This window comes from Delphinapterus leucas, chromosome 16 (genome assembly GCF_059928025.1).
Source record: "Delphinapterus leucas isolate spDelLeu-1000000601 "Yukka" chromosome 16, BTC_Dleu_Yukka2, whole genome shotgun sequence".
Taxonomy (NCBI): Eukaryota; Metazoa; Chordata; class Mammalia; order Artiodactyla; family Monodontidae; genus Delphinapterus; species Delphinapterus leucas.
The window spans coordinates 10,650,623-10,663,508 of NC_143144.1; the positions used below are offsets into that span (position 1 = coordinate 10,650,623).

Sequence of the window (12,886 nt, forward strand, 5' to 3'; positions counted from 1 at the left end):
TCAGAAATATGACAGTCCTCCAGTTTTCTCCAAAGAAATTGTCTCTCTCAGCCCCTTCAGCCTCTACCCTTTTATATCCTCAAGGACTAAGGGCTTCAAAATCAGTTTCCAGGGGCTTCCCTGGTGGTCCAGTGGTTAAGACTTCGCCTTCCAATGCAGGGGGTGTGAGTTCCATCCCTGGTTGGGGAGCTAAGATCCCACATGCCTCGCGGCCAAAAAACCAAAACATAAAACAGAAGCAATATTGTAACACATTCAATAAAGACTTTAAAATTGGTCTACATCGAAAACAAAATCTTAAAAAAAAATGTTTCCAGCACCTTCCTTTGCAATTCCTACGTAGGTGTTCTAGAATTTCTCTTCGGAATATGGGAGTCTTTGTCATTTCTTTTGTTGATTTTGGCTTTGGTGCCTTAGCAGAAGCTGAGGCAAAAGAGTACCATCTTACCATCTTTTGTTATATTTGTATTTTTAGCACCTAGCTCAGTGCCTGGTGTACGGCAGACACTTGATAACTGTTTTTTGAGCAACTTAATTATTAACAAGAACATACAGTAAGGTCTTTCCTATCCTCCTTAATCACGAGGATCACTGTTCTTCCTATGCTCATCCCGCCTACAAACCTTGATGACACCACTTTATTATTCAGCTCACAAGTCACTTCCTCCTTATTGCCCTCATTGGCTTAACCCCCCAATAGCCTCTGTCCTAAGTACCTGACACAGCACTGGGTACCGCTGTAAGCTCCAGGAAGGCTGGCACTGCCTTGTTCACTCTGTATTCTGAGAAGAGAGCACAGTGCCAGGCAGTAAGTAATAATGAATGAATAAATGAATGGATGGATTGGCACCAGTTGTAAAGCCTCCTAGACTGGGTTTCAGGAGTGGGTCTGTTCTGGACCACTGGCTTTCAGCCCTCATTAGAGCCCACCTATATCAAGGGGAGGTGCTGGTTTGGGCAACCTCACCCTTCATGGCTGAATTAAGCTCCCATTAATGGGTCAGTACATCTGCTACCTGAAGTGTAACTATAGAATTGTGCCCAAGTACCACAGCACAGAAGTTGACAAATCACTTTGGTCATGAGGTTTCTAGCTCCTTTTCTCAAACTCACATTCTTTAGTCCATCAGCTTTAGAAATTTCACTGTGATAATGATATCCAATGACAAATTTAAAAACACTTCTGTTTGCATCATAGCGCCATATTCAGTTTGTGTCCAGTTAAGTGCTGTAGAAGTCAGTGTTAAATTTCTCCTGAATTTTATACTCTTCCAAAAGTAAAACAACATTAGATGTGTGTGTAACCCACTCTTCTCCCCAAAACCTCTACCCCAGACAAGCAAATCTCTTATAGTCAAATCAAATTGAAGCTAGAGTGTGGTATGAACTTGTGGTACAAAAAACAAATCCAATACATTATATGTAAAAGAAGTTCAGTATATGTGACAGGAAAATCTGAATAAACTGAAGATGAAAATAGGGAAAAAGCTATTTTAGTAAATTACATAACTTTTTAAAAGGCTTTTGAGAAACACTTAAAGTAATGTCTATTTGGGGATTTAAGCAAATGATGTCCTGATTTGATGACATAAAATATATTTCTTTTCTTAAGGGATTGTAGACATTCTTGAGACCACCCTCTTAACCAAAGAATTGTAAAATTATGTACATATATCATATTAAAAAACAATTGTATGGAGGTTGAGGCCAAATCTGCTGGTTGCCTACCCAATGTTCACCTTCATTTTGTTTTTTTCCTTACCAAGGAGCCCTGATTTTCTTGAGGGCTGCAATGTAACCAGCTCAAACCTGTATTTCATAGCCTCTCATATAAAGAGAGGTGACTAAATTCTGGCTAATGAAATAGAAGTAAAAGTTTTTGGTGGGGATTCCAGGAAAGCTTCTTAAATGGTGGATTAACTCATATGGCTTTTGTCCTACTCTACACCCTCATTCCCATCTGGAACTTGGACTTGATGGCTGGTACTGAGCAGCCATTTTGCAACAATGAGACTTGATTTAATGAACTAAGGATAATGGAGCTGAAAGATAGAAGGAAGATGGCACATTAATAACATCATGGAGCCACTGTGCCAGTTTTGGACTGCCTAATTTTAGACAGTGTTACACAAGAGAAATGATCCCCATGTGTCTAAGCCCTTGCTTTTTGGTCTTTATTACTTATAACCAAAATAATTCTAAAAGATATTGGGAATAAGATTTTGGCGAAAGTTTAGTGCATTTGTGTTCTAGATGAGAACTTCCCAAAGAAACTCTTTATATTAATAACCATCATGGAAAAATTAGAAAAACGCTTACCTCTGAAGTTGTTGCACTGAACATACCATCTGACTGATTTTATTTTAGAGAATAGAAATAATTTCAGTTTTATTTAATTTATTTATTTTTAATTAACTAATTAATTTTTGGCTGCATTGGGTCTTCGTTGCTGCATGCGGGCTTTCTCTAGTTGCAGTGAGCGGGGGCTACTCTTCGTTGCAGTGCACGGGCCTCTCATTGTGGTGGCTTCTCTTGTTGTGGAGCATGGGCTCTAGGCACACAGGCTTCAGTAGTTGGGGCACACGGGCTGCAGTAGTTGTGGCTTGTGTGCTCTAGAGTGCAGGCTCAGTAGTTGTGGCTCACGGGCTTAGTTGCTCCGTGGCATGTGGGATCTTCCCAGATCAGGGCTCAAACCCGTGTCCCCTGCATTGGCAGGTGGATTCTTAACCACCAGGGAAGTCCCTAATTTCAGTTTTAAATTGAGCAGTTTCAAATGTAAATTACATACACACATACTCACAGTTTAACAAGTGTGTCCATATTCCAGGCATTGTGCTCTGTAAGTTATATTCATTATCTCATGTAATGTTCATAGCAATCTTGTGAGGTATTGTTATTACCCTCATCTTCTACATGGAGAAACAGAGGTTTAGACAATCAGGTAACTTCACAGTAAATGACAAAGAAGGGATTAGAAATGAGTTTGTTTAGCTCCAAAGCCCATATTTATGATGACTACCTTGCCCTGTTTCCTGGCAGAGGACCAGATAAGCATGGGTCTGTTTGTTTTAGCCATTTACCAAGGGTGGTATAACAAGAAATAAATATAATCCATCCAGTTGGACTTCCTAGAAAAACTCAACAGATAAAGAGAATTGATACTCATATGGAAGACTCCCAATAGCCAGGAATTTGAAATGTACAGAGCAGGGAGATTCAGGTTAGATGTTAAAATGGGTAGCCACCTGGCCCCGTTCAAACCAGACTGCGTACACTAGATCCTTTTCCTGAAAAAAGTGATGGCTGTTCCCACTTGGAATGGGGCAGGATATGTACTGTGTTTACTGGCCCCCTGACCTCATTGCCCACCATCCTCTCACTCCCTTGCTCTGCTCATTACGCTGCCCCTTCAAACATGCCATTGACCTCACAGATCTTGCACATACCAGTCTCTCTGCGTGAAATGCTCTTCCTCTAGATCCTATGAGGTTCATTACCTCACTTGATTAAAGTCACTGCTGCCATGGGGCTTCATCAGAGATGCCTTCCTTGACCATTTTATCTACAAAACAGTCTCTTCTATTACTCTCGGTTCCCTTATCCTGCTTTATATTTCTTCATAGCACTGAATGCACCTGATGTATATATTTATCTGTATGTATCTACCTCCTGCCCTAGAATAAGCCCCATGGACATGGGGCCTGTGCTTTGTTCACTAGGACAAGGTCTGGTACATAGTATATGCTCAATAAATATTTGCTGAACGAATGAATGAAGAGTGAGTTCCAAGAACCTGCTTATGTCCTATGTTATTACATGGAAACCTGGAAGACACTAGATGGATTGGTCCTATTCTGGGACAGACTCTATATTCACAAAGGTTTTTGGGGTTACTTCTGCAATGTGAGCAACTAATGAATGATCTCCATGCAGGGGAAGTGATAAACAGAAGAAGAGTGTTTTAACATGGAATCTTCTTAAAAGGAAAATGAAACTGGAGAGTCATGTGCAAAGTGGTAGCAGTGACTAGCAGCCACTTTGCACCTAAGAAGAAATTGATTCTTAATTATTACCTATGAAGAATGAACATGATAAAGGAGATACACTGTCTCTGCCTCTTGGTGGTTGTTAGTGCCTTTGTGGGTATACTATCCTTAGACACATAACTATAATCCTGGGCGATATAGGATGAAGAGTTGTGATTCCCAGGAGAGAGAATCTCTGGCGAGAGTAACCCAAATCCCAGAAGTAGGTTTTGAATTACTCCTTGGAGGGTGGAACAGATTTTGACAGGATTTTCTGGCCCTAGCTGGCAGAAGAAACAGCATAAGAAAAGGCATGGCCGATTAATGCATACATATTATCTGGGAAACAGTAATTTGCTTTGGAGCCAAAACAAGGGAGTCCTTGGAAATAAATATTGAAAAGGTTTGCAGGAGGCTTTGTCTCAGTGGGCCTCTAATGCCAGGCTGAGGGGTTTGAATGTAATATGGTAAGTGTCTGGGAACCATTCTTCAATGGCTCCAGTTCTTACCCAGCGGCGAAGTGACAAGATGGAAACATTGTTATATGAGGTTATTCTGGTGGGAGTCTGGAACAAAAGCCAGGAAGATTGGTTGCAAAGTTAGTGAAATAATTTGGGATGTAAAGACAAGAATCAGGAAGGCATCTTTTTACCCATAAAAGGACACTGATGTTGGGTGATGAAGGTAAGGGAATATCTTAGTCTGCTCGAGCTGCCTTAATAAAAATCCTAGAGGGCCGCGGAGACACGTGAAGGCCGGTGAGTCAGTGTGGAGTTCGTCTCGGCACGCATGGCCGCATTGGGATGGAGTCCTCCTCATCTTCCTCCGCAGCGGGTTTGGGCTCAGTCGACCCTCAGCTGCAGCATTTCGTCGAGGTAGAGACTCAGAAGCAGCGCTTCCAGCAGCTGGTGCACCAGATGACGGAACTCTGTTGGGAAAAGTGCATGGACAAGCATGGGCCAAAGTTGGACAGTCGGGCTGAGGCCTGTTTCGTGAACTGCGTTGAGCGCTTCATTGATACAAGCCAATTCATCTTGAATCGACTGGAACAGACCCAGAAATCCAAGCCAGTCTTCTCAGAAAGTCTTCCTGACTGACCTGAGTATTACCTCTTTGGAAAAGGAAGGTAGTTCAAGAAATGAAGAGCAGTTGATGGGATGGTTGAAGAAAAGGCTGTGGGGGGATCGGCTCTCACCTTTGTCACTCTTGGGACATCCTGTCATCTGAGAATGGACAAAGACCGATTTTTGTGTGTGGGGGTGGTTTGAGGGTCAAATGTGTTTGGGGTTGCGTTTTTTAACGCTAATCTCGGGAAAACAATTGACAGATGAATGGAAGACTCTACTAGATGTGTATTACCATATGTGGGGCGATGCTTTCCTCACAGCCCCATTAACCGCTCCCTGCAATTTTCATAGTGGAACTGCTCTATAGTTGGATAGTAGGACCACACAGGTAATCATCTGTTATTTGTTGGATTCCTTTCAGATTTCTGGAGAGATCGATATACATCTTTGTGTCTCTCAGAAAGGGCAGCAGTGGGGGAAAGAGTAATTTGGTACTTGACTGTAGGCCTCCTTATCTAGTGTTTGATTATCAGTGCTGGAAAAAAAGGTGTATGGAGTATTCATACAGTACATTTCACCCTTCTAGGTTATCTCCCTCCCTTATACTGTGATTCACTTAAATATCTATATGTAAAGTACAGTCTTGGGCTAGTACAGGTAGCCTGAGAGTCTGGAGGCCTTTAGTTAAAGGAATCTAGCCAGCGAACATAATTCTCATACTAAACTGCCACAAGGAAGAAGTTAACTTACCCTGTATGTCAGGGTCCAAAAAGATTTAAAGATGTGCCTAAATGAAAAAATAAGTTATAAAGATTTAGGCCAGTCAAAAACTAACAGCAGTTTCAGGTAGAGGTGCATGCCTAATGTAAATCAGCATAGTTTCCATTTACTGCGTTCTTTTAATCACTGAAATAAAAGCTTCTACAAGAAAAAAAAATCCCATAGACTGGATAGTTTAAACAATAGAAAATTATTTCTTGCAGTTCTGGAGGCTGGGAAGTCCAGGATCAAGGTGCTTGAAAAGTAGTTTTCATTCTGAGTATACTCTTCTTTTGGCTTGTAGGCGGCTGCCATCTCACTGTGTAATTGCATGACCTTTTCTTTTTTCCCCCTCTTCCTTTTTTCTTTTTTTAAAAAATAAATTTATTTATTTATTTTTGGCTGCGTTGGGTCTCCTTTGCTGCACAAGGGCTTTCTCTAGTTGCAGCGAGCGAGGGCTACTCTTCGTTGTGGTGCACAGGCCTCTCACCAAGGTGGCTTCTCTTGTTGCGGAGCACGGGCTCTAGGTGCACAGGCTTCAGTAGTTGTGGCACATGGGCTCAGTAGTTGTGGCTCGAGGGCTCTACAGTGCAGGCTCAGTAGTTGTGGCACACGGGCTTAGTTGCTCCACGGCATGTGGGATCTTCCCGGACCAGGGCTTGAACCTGTGTCCCCTGCGTTGGCAGGTGGATTCTTAACCACTGCGCTGCCAGGGAAGCCCCTCTTCCTTTTCTTATAAGAGCACTAATCACATCATGGGCACATGATCCATCCATCCGTCATGATCCATCTAAACTTAATTACTTCCCAAAGGCCCTACCTCCAAATATCATCATTTGGGGGTTAGGTGTCAATGTATGGATTTTGGGGACCCACAGACATTCAGCCCATACTAGGAGGGAATCAATTGGATCTGAGCTGTGGTACAATATGAATAGTCAAACCAGGAGGAGGATCTGCCTTAGGGGGTATGTGATAGTCACAGTGACCTACTTGTGAAGACACTGAGGTGATTTGGGTTAGGAATGTCTTTGGGGAGCCCACACCTCCTCAGGCACACTTCTTTCAGTAGAGAAGGTGATTAATTAGCAAACTTTTTGTTACGTAGGGTCAACGCTCTCTGTGAAGTCAAGGGCTCTGTTGACCCCCAAAGATAGATCGCCTTCACTTTTGTCATCTATATTCAGTTCAGTCCTGACCCTGGATATCAGAAGACTAATTATAGTTTGGGGCTTCATAATTTTTAGATTGTAATTTTAAGATCAATCTAGGGAATTGATGAGGTAGTGATGAATAACGTTCAAGTCTGCAAAAATGGATTTCCCCTAAGAATCCAAACTATGGAGGAGGGCATGAGTTGGATTTTAATTTTTTTTTAATTTTTAAAGCTTTTAAATGTTTTGGCCATGCCAGGCAACATGTGGGAATCTTAGTTCGCTGACCAGGCATCAAACCCGTGCCCCCTGCATTGGAAGCACACAGCCTTAACGACTGGACCGCCAGGGAAATCCCATGAGTTAGATTTTATTTCTGAGCTATAGTAATCCTTGTCTCCTTCTCCAGAACTCACTTGGCGCTCCAAGAGCTAGCAGGACTCCTAAGGTTGGCTTGAAACCAGCAATCAATCTCCTGGGGCTGCCAGAGCCTTGTTTTTAGTTCCTGCTAGTCTAGACTCTTCTTGTGTTTTTCTTGCTGGGGTCTGGGAGGAGTAATAGCACAAAACGGTGATAAAGAGCTCAGGTTTGGCGTCTTCAGACCCAGGCCTCACCACTCAGCAGCTGAGTAATCTTGTGTAAGTCTTGGTCTCTTTTTTTCTAAAATGGCATTTGCTGTGGAGATGAAAAGAAATAATAAAAATAAAGTGCCTGGAGTGCAGTAACTAGTCAATGAGCCTTCATCATCATCATCATCGTGACCCTTGACATTATTTCCAGCCCTGTTGTCCTGGGGGCCAGCTTGCGGTGAGTACCTGGGATCTACCGGTGTTTATTTTTAGTTCAGGTGTGCATTGTAACCACAGTATTTTAGAATACATACAATAAAAGATGTAAACAAGACGGCGATTTTCTGAAATTTTGGTCTGTTAAGTTCTGAAATGCAATAAGAAGAAATGCTATGAAACCTTCCCTGGAAATACTGAAACTGGAAATCTGAGTTAACGCGGAGAGGGCTTAATCTCTAGATGCGAGGGCTTCTCCAATAGTAATTTTATAATGACCCACTGACAATCCCAGAGGCTCTCACTTCCGCATTAAGGTCTTTAACTTATGTGATCTTAACGGAAAGAAGCTGAATTAAAATAACACTGAGTATTTTAGCTGACTTTCATAGAAACTTTGAAGAAGAAGTTAATTTTCTAATGCTTGTGTACATCACCGGTGAACTTGGAAGGCAAAATGAAAAATTTTACATTTGTCTCAATTTCTTCTCCTTTAAGGATGTCTGAAGTTCTGCCAAGTGAACAGTGGGCTCTGCTGGCCCGTTCTTGATTAGGTGACTGTAGAAAAAATATCTTAATTAAAAAAATAAAAAGAAATATGATTTTTTCCCCTCTCTTGCATGACATAAAATGGATCATAAAGAAAAACACTTCACAAACTTGGACTAAAAGTATGGAAATATCATCCTCTAAACTGTTTTATATTATGATTAGTAAAGTCCTGAAATGGAGTGTTATGGGAAACACAACACCTATTCCAATAAAGCAATATTAAGATGATAAATTTCAGTAACAAAAAGCAAAGTAGACTATTATATATAATATGCATTTAGAAAAAAGAAATATTTTGTAAAAGTTACAGACCTCATAGATATCAAGTATTGGACGCTTATGAAAGTTCTAAATAAACAAAATATTTTTTCTATTTTACGAACCAGAGTTCTGTGTCTGTGAAAATGTGTACTTGCTAATCCCTTATAATTTAAGACTATAATAAGAATTAAAGACTTGGAACAGAAACTTTAAGCTGTATCCAAATTATATTTGTTTCTCTCAATTAAAATTATATTTAAAATTGAGATTAGTTCTCATTCTATCATTCTATGATCTTTTCAGTCAAAACCAATTTTTCTTGCTACAGTTGTTCATCAGAAGAAGAGACTAGGAAATCATACATAAATGACACCAGCCAGAACAAATCTTAAAAAGTACTGTGAGTAAAAAATTTCCATAGTTTTTAATAGCTTTAGTAGTTTTCTCATAAAAATTATTTCAATTTTTATAATCATTAAATATATGAAAAAATCAGAGTTACCCCAATAATATTACACCCATATACTCACCACCAGTGTTAAACCACTTGCTATATTTGCTTTAGTTCTCCTTTTAAAAATAAATATGTATCATTCTCAAACATGTTTTTATATATTTAGTACAGATTGGAGGTCCATAAACCTCACAGTATTCTATTTTTGTGTGTTTTTTTTTTTCGGTACGCGGGCCTCTCACTGTTGTGGTCTCTCCCGTTGCGGAGCACAGGCTCCGGATGCACAGGCTCAGTGGCTATGGCTCATGGGCCCAGCCGCTCCGCGGCATGTGGGATCTTCCCGGACCAGGGCACGAACCCGTGTCCCCTGCATCGGCAGGCAGACTCTCAACCACTGCGCCACCAGGGAAAACCTACTTTTGTGTTTTAAAGTCCATAAAAATGGTATGTTTTGTAACCATCCTCTTCTCTGTTTGCTGTCGAAGACTCTATATGGTGAATAATAATCATTGGGTACTTAGGCCATTTAGCATTATATATCACTTCTGTTGAGAGAATTAATAAAATACTAAATATAGCTCTTGTTAGAAAAGTTTACAGCCTAGTTAAAATGCCAAAACGAAAACCTGGTGAGTTAGAGTTTTTATAATAGTTTACCTAACATATGTGTAGGAGGGAGTAATTCCACATACAGTACAGATGTTTGTTTTAATTAAGAATAAAATACTTGGAAAGGGGACAATTTGATATGTCATAAATTTGGAAGATCAAATTATTTAACATAAAATGGAGAATCAATTTCAGAATAAAGCCCTTCCTCATGGGGGACTTTGAGATCCCTGATTGCTCATTTAGTGGTTCCTAGGAGTAAAAATTCATGTAAATTATGCCTTAAGAGTTGGTTAGTCATTATGGATCAATATACAAGCATATGTCAAGTACTTTGGTAAGATGATTACTATCATAAGATAGAGCAGAGCATTACTAGTCTCACCAGGAGGGACAGTATTTATAGGCATATTCTTTATGTTATTCATTCGGCTGGAAATATGCAAAACTAGCTCGGTAAGTATAAAGTTCATGAAAGTTGAAAATAAGACGTTAAGGTGCATAGAACTTACAGGCAGATTTTAATAACTAATTATATGCTGCAAAATGTGCAGTGTAGGTAAATTGATGAAAAACCTTCACAGTGTCTGCATCTTCGGAGGATTGACATTTGCAACTTTTGTTTTGCATATCCTTATTTTTAAGTATCTTAAATGAACAAGTCGTGCACTAGGAGCAAGAGATAAGTGCTTTCTTATCCAAATTGTCTCAGACCCTGCATTTTCTTAGTCACAGCCGTTTGTTACACGGCAACTTGGAGGGTAACTGCACGGAGGATTGCGGGAACTAGATATTGATACCTGTGGTGAAACGCTCGAGTTTCTTCAGAAATAAACGGCTTTATAGTGAGGACAGCAGATACCATAGTCCGAGTTTAGACCGCCTCAATGATTCATACTGATATCATCCCATCCTTTATCGCAAGTCCTTGTTAAGGTTTGCATTTCTAATCTAGAGTATAAACTCCGGTCTGTTTATACTGCAGTGTCTGGCATAGGCATTCGCCATGTATTTGTTGAATGAATTTGTTAAAGTTCTGCGTACCATGCATTTTGCTTGGTTGATCTGTGAGAAGCATGGTGCACCGGCACTAGGTACTGAAGAATTCTCATGCTGATTAGGAACAGAGGTAATCCAAGTTTAAAATACCATGTGTTGTGTCACCTTTACTGGGAGGTGACTCACTCCGGGCATCCGGGTGAAAGATGATTCTTGCCTGCGATCCGAAGTGCTGTGGAAGTTACCGCGGTAGCCCTTTCCAGGAGAAAGGAATGCCGAGCCCAGGTTTCGAAGGTCAGAAGGGGCAGGTGCAGCAGCCCAGGGGAACAGAAGGGCGCAGGTGGAAGGCTGCCGGCTCGTCGGGTGCGTTTCGGCCGCGATACCCGACGCGGCCAGTAAGCGGCGCTGGGCCTCGAGTTTGGAGGCCCCGAGGAGCGGGCTGCGGATTACCTGCAGCAGAGGGGAGCCGGCGAGCTCCTCCCCGCCCGCCCGCCCCCAGTCCCCGCCCCCAACGCGGCACTCAGCGCGGCTCCGCGGGCTCCACGCACTCGCTCGGAGGAGCCGGGGCAGAGCAGTCTGCGTGCAGTAGGCCGGACGCGCGAAGCAGGCGCGGCGGGGTTGCGGGGCCGCCTGCCTTCGTCCTCCGGGCCGGGTCGCCCTCCTCCCGCACAGTGCGGCGCAGGGAGGCTCCCGCCTCGGCTGCCCCCGCCCGCGCCTCCTCCTCCGCTCTGCAGGCGGGGACCGCCTGGCGCTCGGCGCCCAGCAGCCGCGGCCCCCTCCCGCCCCCGGCTCCGGGCAGCAGCAGCAGCAGCCACAGCAGCAGCAGCAGGAGACAGCGCGAGGGGCCGCCGCCGCCAGCGCCGCCGGGCTCCGCGGGGCTCTGGAGCCTGCCCCGGCCAGAAGGCGCGGAGCCATGGCCGATGGGGGCGAGGGCGAGGATGAGATCCAGTTCCTGCGAACTGTAAGTGCCGCGCGTCTCGGCTTCCCCGGGGAGCAGGGGGAGCCAGGGCATCCACCGACCGGGTCCGGGCAGTGGGACACGCGGGCGGGCCGGCGGCTGCCCCCGGGAGGAGCCGGGCACCCCTCGGGGGGCGCAGGTGTGCGTGCTGGGGCGAGGGAAGGGAGGGTGCGTGTCCGTGCGCGCGTGTGTAAAGCCCGGGGACCGAGCGCGGCCGGAGCGCGGCGAGCGGGCGGGCGGCGCACGGGCTGGGTCCCGGGGCGCCTCGGAGCTGCGGGAGTCGGGGGACGCGGGGGCGGCCGGTCGGGCCTGTCCGGTCGGTGGGGCTGGGATCTTCCGGGCAGCCAGGGGCAGGGTGCAGACCCGGTGGCCCGTGGGGCGCGGGGGCCGGCGGGGACGCGGGCAGTTGCCCGGAATTCCGCCGCGGCGAGGTTTCTCGGGCTTGACCCGCGCGCCATCACGCAACCCAGGGATTCGCCTACTTGGCGTGGCCGGGGAGGCGGGGCAGGATGTGCCCCCAAGTCGAGGTGCTGCGCAGGGGAGGGGAGTCGCCTCCGTGGACACCGCGGTGCCTGGGGTTGGGGCCATTGGTGGTGCTGTGATTGCTCGCAGAACGTGGAAGGGATGGGAAGCGAGTGTGTGTGTGCGTGCACGCGCGCGCGGGGGTGGCGGGGGACAACGCGAACGTGTCGTTCTCTAAATGTTGGCTTATTGAACGCTGAGTGCAGCAAAGTGTGTGCGTGTGTGTGGGTAAGGGCAGGGTGGCTGCCCGGAATTTCCACACTGGGTGGCAGCAGGGGAAGGTTGGCTGCACTCTAATACAGTTTTTTCTCCGTAAGTACCTCTTGGCACTGCTCCTTCCTGTCGCTGATTTGTTCGAACGCTGCAGGTACTTCTCAGGCTGAGGCTTTGCTCACCTCGAAGCTGGGACTGGAGAGCCCCTTGGCAAAAGAAAATGCTATAACTTCTTGTCAAGAGCACCTGGTTAGCGTTTGCAGCATCCTTTTGGTCTTTCTTTTCCCTGCACTTATATCCTCCTCTCTGAAGGCTATTCCCTTACAGGATTCCCGGTCATCATCCCCCCCACCCCCAGGACTGCAGCTTCTCCTGGCTCTTCTTTCCCCAGCAGTGAAAAAGCTGCCACTGCCCAGTTACAGTTACCTCCACAATCACAGAAAGTAAGAGAGATATTTACGTTTTGAGATATTAACCAGATAGCAACTTTTAGGTGTGAAAGTAGCCTAGATGACGCATTTGGGGGCT

The 12,886-nt window shown here is 44.7% G+C and overlaps 1 pseudogene; it reads left to right on the top strand.

The window, feature by feature from the left end:
* The first annotated feature begins 4,459 nt into the window (after positions 1–4,459).
* On the top strand, positions 4,460–6,296 carry LOC149747217 (mitochondrial import inner membrane translocase subunit Tim8 A pseudogene; annotated as a pseudogene).
* The last annotated feature ends 6,590 nt before the right edge of the window (positions 6,297–12,886 follow it).